This window comes from Sus scrofa, chromosome 13 (assembly GCF_054392235.1).
Source record: "Sus scrofa isolate SSC_HxYL_T2T_F1_AM1 chromosome 13, Sscrofa_HxYL_maternal_Yorkshire_Landrace_v2.0, whole genome shotgun sequence".
NCBI classification, from domain to species: Eukaryota; Metazoa; Chordata; class Mammalia; order Artiodactyla; family Suidae; genus Sus; species Sus scrofa.
Genome location: NC_139395.1, coordinates 211279480 through 211286060, shown reverse-complemented (window position 1 = coordinate 211286060; position 6581 = coordinate 211279480).

Genomic DNA, 6581 nt, shown 5'->3' with positions numbered 1-6581 from the left:
TCTTCTAAGAGCTCGGATGTAAGCGAGAGGCACCTTCCAAATATGGGAGATGGGATCCCAAGAGTTTAGCCTTTGAGAATCAGTTATGAAATCAAAATACACAGAACGATGGGGACTTTTCTGCCAATCTATCAACTTTCTAGTAGTCTTGAGTCAGGTCTCCACTGCCAGGTTGTGGGTTCAGTCCCTGCCCTTGCTCAGTGGGTTAAGGATCTGGCGTTGCCGTGAGCTGTGGTGTAGGTTTCAGACCAGGCTCGGATCCCACGTTGCTGTGGCTCTGGCGTAGGCCGGTGGCTACAGCTCCGATTCGACCCCTAGCCTGGGAACCTCCATATGCCGCAGGAGTGGCCCAAGAAATAGCAAAAAGACCAAAAAAAAAAAAATGATGTATAGTTTACAATGAATGAAAGGCCTACATCCTACCAATATAGCTTGATGAATATTGCAGGCGCACACACACACACACACACACACACACACACACACACGCACACACACACACACACACACGACCATCATCTAGATCAAGCTATAGAAGGTCTCCACTGCCTCAGCAGCCTCCCTCAGCCACTTTCCTGGCAGAGAACCATCCCCCACTCCCCATGCACACCAAGGAAGCACTATTCTGATTTCTTTTCCTTTTTCTTTTTTTCTTTTTTTTGTCTTTTTGCCTTTTCTAGGGCCGCTCCCACGGCATATGGAGGTTCCCAGGCTAGGGGTCTAATCAGAGCCGTAGCCACAGGCCTACGCCAGAGCCACAGCAACGTGGGATCCAAGCCTGGTCTGAAACCTACACCACAGCTCACGGCAACACCGGATCCTTAACCCACTGAGCAAGGCCAGGGATCAAACCCTCAGCCTCATGGTTCCTAGTCGGATTTGTTAACCACTGCACCACGACAGGAACTCCCACTATTCTGATTTCTATCATTTGTTTTTGCCTGATTTCCAACCTCGTATAAATCTAATTGTAAAATACAATGTATAATCGTTTATATCTCACTTCTTTTATTTCAACATGTTCTTTGGTTTCTCTGTAGCATTCCATTAGATGAATATTCCATAATTTATTTATCCATTCTCCTCTTGATGAACATTTGGCGATGACCTTCCATATGCCCTGGAGGTGGCCCTGAAAAGACACACACCAAAAAAAGTGTCAATACCAATTTACGCTCTCATCAGGAATATACATGCGGCGTGTTGCAAAAATGCCTACCATCCTTTGCCTTCCACGCTCAGCGACGTTGCCTTCTCTTCATATCAAAAATGAAGTCTGTTTCTCCATTTTGTGACTTGTTTTGGCCTTGACTAATAAGAAGAATGATTAAGGTGGGTAAGTTTCAGGCCAAGGCCTTAGAAGGCTCTCTATGTGCCCACGGTGCTGGACCCCTGCCCAATCATTATGTCAATAAGCACAAGCTAGCCTGCTGGGTGCTCAGAGACATGCTGCCCAGGTGACAGCCAGCCAGCCCCCAGGAGTGGAGCACCCCCACTGGACCAGTAGTTGATTGTAAACTCATGAGTGAGCCCAGCAAAAATCCCAAGAACACACAGCTGAGCCTGACTTAAATGGTTAGTCTATAGCATCTTCAGATTTTTAGCTGAATGGTTGTTCTTTTTTTTGTTTGTTTATTTAATTTGATTTTTTTATTAAAGAATAGTTGATTTACAATGTAGTGTTTGTGTCAGGTGTACTGCAAAGTGATTCAGATTCTTTTCCATTACAGGTTATTACAAGATTTTGAATATAATTCCCTGAGCTGGGCAGTAGGTCTTTGTTGTTGATTTTATATATAGCCGAGTGTATCTGTTAATCCCCAGCTCCTAATTTATCCCACTTCTCCCTCCCCTTCCCCTTTGGTAACTATAAGTGAATGCTCGTTCTTTTAAGGGGTGATTTGTTACACCGAAAAAAGCAAAAATTTTTTTGTTTTGGTCTTTTTAGGTCTGCACCTGAAGCAAATGGAAGTTCCCAGGCTAGTGGCTGAATCAGAGCTGCAGCTACTAGCCTACACCACAGCCACAGCAATGTCAAATCTGAGCTGCTGTGCAACCTACACCACAGCTCACGGCAACACTGGATCCTTAACCTGCTGAGTGAGGCCAGGGATCAAACCCACATCTTCATGGATTCTACTTGGGTTCGTTACCACTGAGCCATGACGGGAACTCCAGGAAAAGATAACTGATGACATGTGAGAATTCTGGTTGCTCCGCATCTTTACCAATGTTTGTTGTTGTCACATGCTAAGGAATACTACCATATTTTAAAATTCATTTCCATACACATTCTAACTTGCCTCGCTGCTTTTCAAAGTTTTTCAATACAAAGACCAAGTTTTACATAATAGCTGCAATATCAGTATTTGTCGATAGTATCAATCATACTAAAATCTTGGAGTTCCCGTCGTGGCGCAACGGAAACGAATCCGACTAGAAACCATGAGGTTGCAAGTTCGATCCCTGGCCTTGCTTGGGTTAAGGATCTGACATTGCTGTGAGCTGTGGTGTAGGTAGCCGACGAAGCTCGGATCCCGCATTGCTGTGACTGTGGTGTAGGCTGGCAGCTGTAGCTCTGATTCGACCCCTAGCCTGGGAACCTCCATATGCCATGGATGTGGCCCTAAAAAGCAAAAAGCAAACAAACATAAAAACATAATAAAAGCATTCCATGAGATAAACAAAACATTTTCTAAAAATCAGAAATCTTAAGCCTGCAAAGAATAATGAACAACTACCAGCTCATCCAGGTTCTTGACGTACAGACTTGTGAAATTAAAACCAAATTTAAAAGATTTCAGTGATTGTGGAACGGCCTGTACCACAGTAACCAGCCCACAGATAAGGAAGTCTGGATAAGATGTGATAAATCAATTATTTGGAGGCACTGGAGAGCGACTGAAAGTAGACGGAAACGGAAGGGAAGAAAACACTCGCCAGAAGAGGACTGACTGGCTGACACTTGTATTTAAATAGCATTTCCCCTGCTTGTATGTTTCCCGAGCACTCACCGCATGGAACAGTGTAAACTCCAGCAGAAAAGTGAAGTTGCATCGGCTTGAGGAGTCAGAGGACAGAACTTGGGGCAGCGTTCAGAGAGTTAGAAAGTGTGGGGAGGGGAGTCGTGGAAGGTAGAGGGTCACAGAACCCTCCAATCTGTGTGTAAACATTGCTCGAATTCTTGGCTAAGGTACAGAACGGCCCTGAAAGAGATCATGATAGCCAAATCTGGAAGGACTTGAGCAAAATACATAACAACCGTGTTGGAATAAAACCCATAGGCTAGGAGTTCCCGTTGTGGCTCAGTGGAAACAAATCTGATTAGTATCCATGAGGACACAGGTTCGATCCCTGGCCTCGCTCAGTGAGTTAAGAAGCCAGCATTGCCGTGAGCTGTGGTGTAGATCACAGACTCGGCTCGGATCTGGCGTTGCTGTGCTGTGATGTAGGCTGGATTCAACCCCTAGCCTGGGAACTTCCATATGCCACGGGTGTGCGCCCCCCCCCCCCCAGCAAAAAAAAGACAAAAACCCATAGGATAAAGTAAATATCCATGAATCCACATTGATATAAATAAATGTCTAAATAAATAAACAGGAGTTCCCACTGTGGCACAGTGGTTAACGAATCCAGCTAGGAACCATGTGGTTGCAGGTTCAATCCCTGGCCTTGCTCAGTGGGTTAAAGAGCTGGGTATTGCCATGAGGCGTGGTGTAGGTCGCAGACACAGCTTGGATCTGGCATTGCTGTGGCTCTGGAGTAGGCTGGCGGCTATAGTTCTGATTAGACCCTTGGCCTGGGAACCTCCATATGCTGCGGGAGTGGCCCTAGAAATGGCAAAAAGACAAAATAAATAAATAAATAAATAAATAAACAAACGGTAGAGAAAGAATGGCTCTTTCTAACAGAAGAATTACAGTTAAAAAAAAATGGAGAAGGAAGGACAGAAATAGAAAACCGCTGCTAGAACATAACAACAGTAATTGCTGGCAGGCAGGCTCGCTGATGGCTGCGGAAGCTGGGGGAGGGCTGTTGGAAGAGAAACAATCTTTGCACAGTTTAAAAGGTATCTGCTCCAAGTTACTTATTAGTTACACAGAGAAAAATGATCACTTTACAATGAGAAAACCCAGGAGGTCCCATGGTGGCTCAGTAGTAATGTACCTGACTAGTATCCATGAGGATGTGGGTTTGATCCCTGGCCTTGCTCAGTGGGTTAAGGATCTGGCATTGCTGTCAGCTGTGGTGTAGACTGCAGATGTGGCCTCTTTCGACCCCTAGCCTGGAAGTTCAATATGCTGAGGGTGCAGCCCTAAAAAACAAAAAAAACAAAAAAAAAAAAAAAAGAGGAAGAGGAAACGCAGCAGATACAACCTTAAACAAGTCATGGGGTTAATGTCCTCAGTAATGAGACATAGTGATGTCACGTGCCCACCAAGGAGGGCACATCACCTCTGCAGTACTCTTGCTAAAATGCACAACTTTGGAGTTCCCAATGTGGCTCGGTGGTAATGAACATGGCTAGTATCCATGAAGACTCAGATTCAATCCCTGGCCTCGCTCAGTGGGTTAAGGATCTGGCGTTGCCATGAGCTGTGGTGTAGGTCACAGACGTGGCTCGGATCCCACGTTGCTGTGGCTGTGGTGTAGGCCAGCAGCTGCAGCTTCAATTCAACCCCTAGCCTGGGAACTTCCAGGTGCCCTGGCTTTGGCCCTAAAAAGAACTTCCCCCACAAAAATGTATAACCTCAATCTAATCATGATAAAATACCAGGAAACACCATAGGGAAGGACATTCTACAAAGTAACTGACCCGAATTCTTCGAAAGGGTCAGGTAATAAAAGTCAAGGAAACACTAGAGAAATGTCATTGCTGCAGATTAAAGAGGCATCGCAAGTAATGCAATGTGACATTCTCGATGGGCTCCTGGATCAGAAAAAGGACACTAGAATATTATACACCTTAATGTACACATGTTCTGGAGTTCCCGTCGTGGTGCAGTGGTTAACGAATCCGACTAGGAACCATGAGGTTGAGGGTTCGATCCCTGGCCTTGCTCAATGGGTTAAGGATCCGGTGTTGCTGTGAGCTGTGGTGTAGGTTGCAGACACGGCTCGGATCCTGCATTGCTGTGGCTCTGGCATAGGCCGGTGGCTACAGCTCTGATTAGACCCCTAGTCTGGGAACCTGCATATGTTCTGTGTCAAATATATCTTAATAAGACTGGAAAAAAATTTTTTTTTGGCCACACCCACGGCCTATGAAAGTTCTCCATCCAGGGATAGAATCCGAGCCTCAGCTGCAGCCTATACCACAGCTGCAGCAACACCAGATCCTCAATGCACTGTGCTGGGCAGGCCATCAAACCTGCACCTCAGCAGTGACCCGAGCCACTGCAGACACAACACCAGATCCTTAACCCGCAGCACCACAGCAGGAACTCCGGAAAAAAAATGTTTTAAATCAAAAAGGTTATTGGTGGGAAATCTGGTGAGATCAGTATAAAATCTACAGTTTAGATAATAGTGTTCCACCAAAGTTATTTTCTTGGTTTTGCTGATGCTGGGAGCTCTTTGTACTATTTTTTTTAACACCTCTGTATGTCTTACATTATTTCAAAATATAAATTAAGAAAAAAATCCTTGTTCTGGCATTGCTGCAGCTGTGGCTGAGATTCAATTCCTGGACCAGGAACTTCCATATGCTGTTGTGTGTGGTCATTAAAAAAATTAAAAAAAAAATCCTTGGGTGATTCCTGAGCTGTATATGTGTGAGAGGAGATTCAAAGGAGCCTGGGGAAAAGTCATAACTAAAAGGATGAATAGGAATTCCCTTTGTGCAGCAGACACAGCTCAGATCCTGCGTTGCTGTGGTTGTGGGTAGGCCTGCAGCTATAGCTCCAATTTGACCCTCAGCCTCGGCACCTCTATGCTGTGAGTGCAGCCCTAAAAAGAAAAAAAATAAAAAAATAAACCAACAGCAAAAAAAAACTAAGACAACTATAAATTTAGGGATCTAAGCTGCTTGGCCAACCCCAAAGGAAATAAGCAGAAAGCAAATAACATGTAAGCACATCACATTATGGTGTGATACAATTTAATCCAAAGAAAGCATAACAATAAAAAAAAATCTGTGGGTGCTTAATAACAGCACTTCAAAATAAATGAAACAGGAGTTCCCATCATGGCTCAGTGGTTAACAAATCTGACTAGGAACCATGAGGTTGCGGGTTCAATCCCTGACCTTGCTCAATGGGTTAAAGATCCAGCATTGCCATGAGCTGTGGTGTAGGTCGAAGACATGGCGGCTCAGATCCCACGTTGCCGTGGCTTTGGTGTAGGCTGGCCGCTACAGCTCCGATTAGACCCCTAGTCTGGGAACCTCCATATGCCACGAGGGTGTGGCCCTAGAAAAGGAAAAAAACAAACAAACATGAAACAAAAGCTTACAGAACTAAGAAGAGAAAGGCAAATCTGCAAAATTGGGTTTCAATTACTATGATGTCAATATTTGATAGAATATCAAAATATCTGAAAGTATATAGATAATAAACAACATTACTGCTGTGGTTTGAACT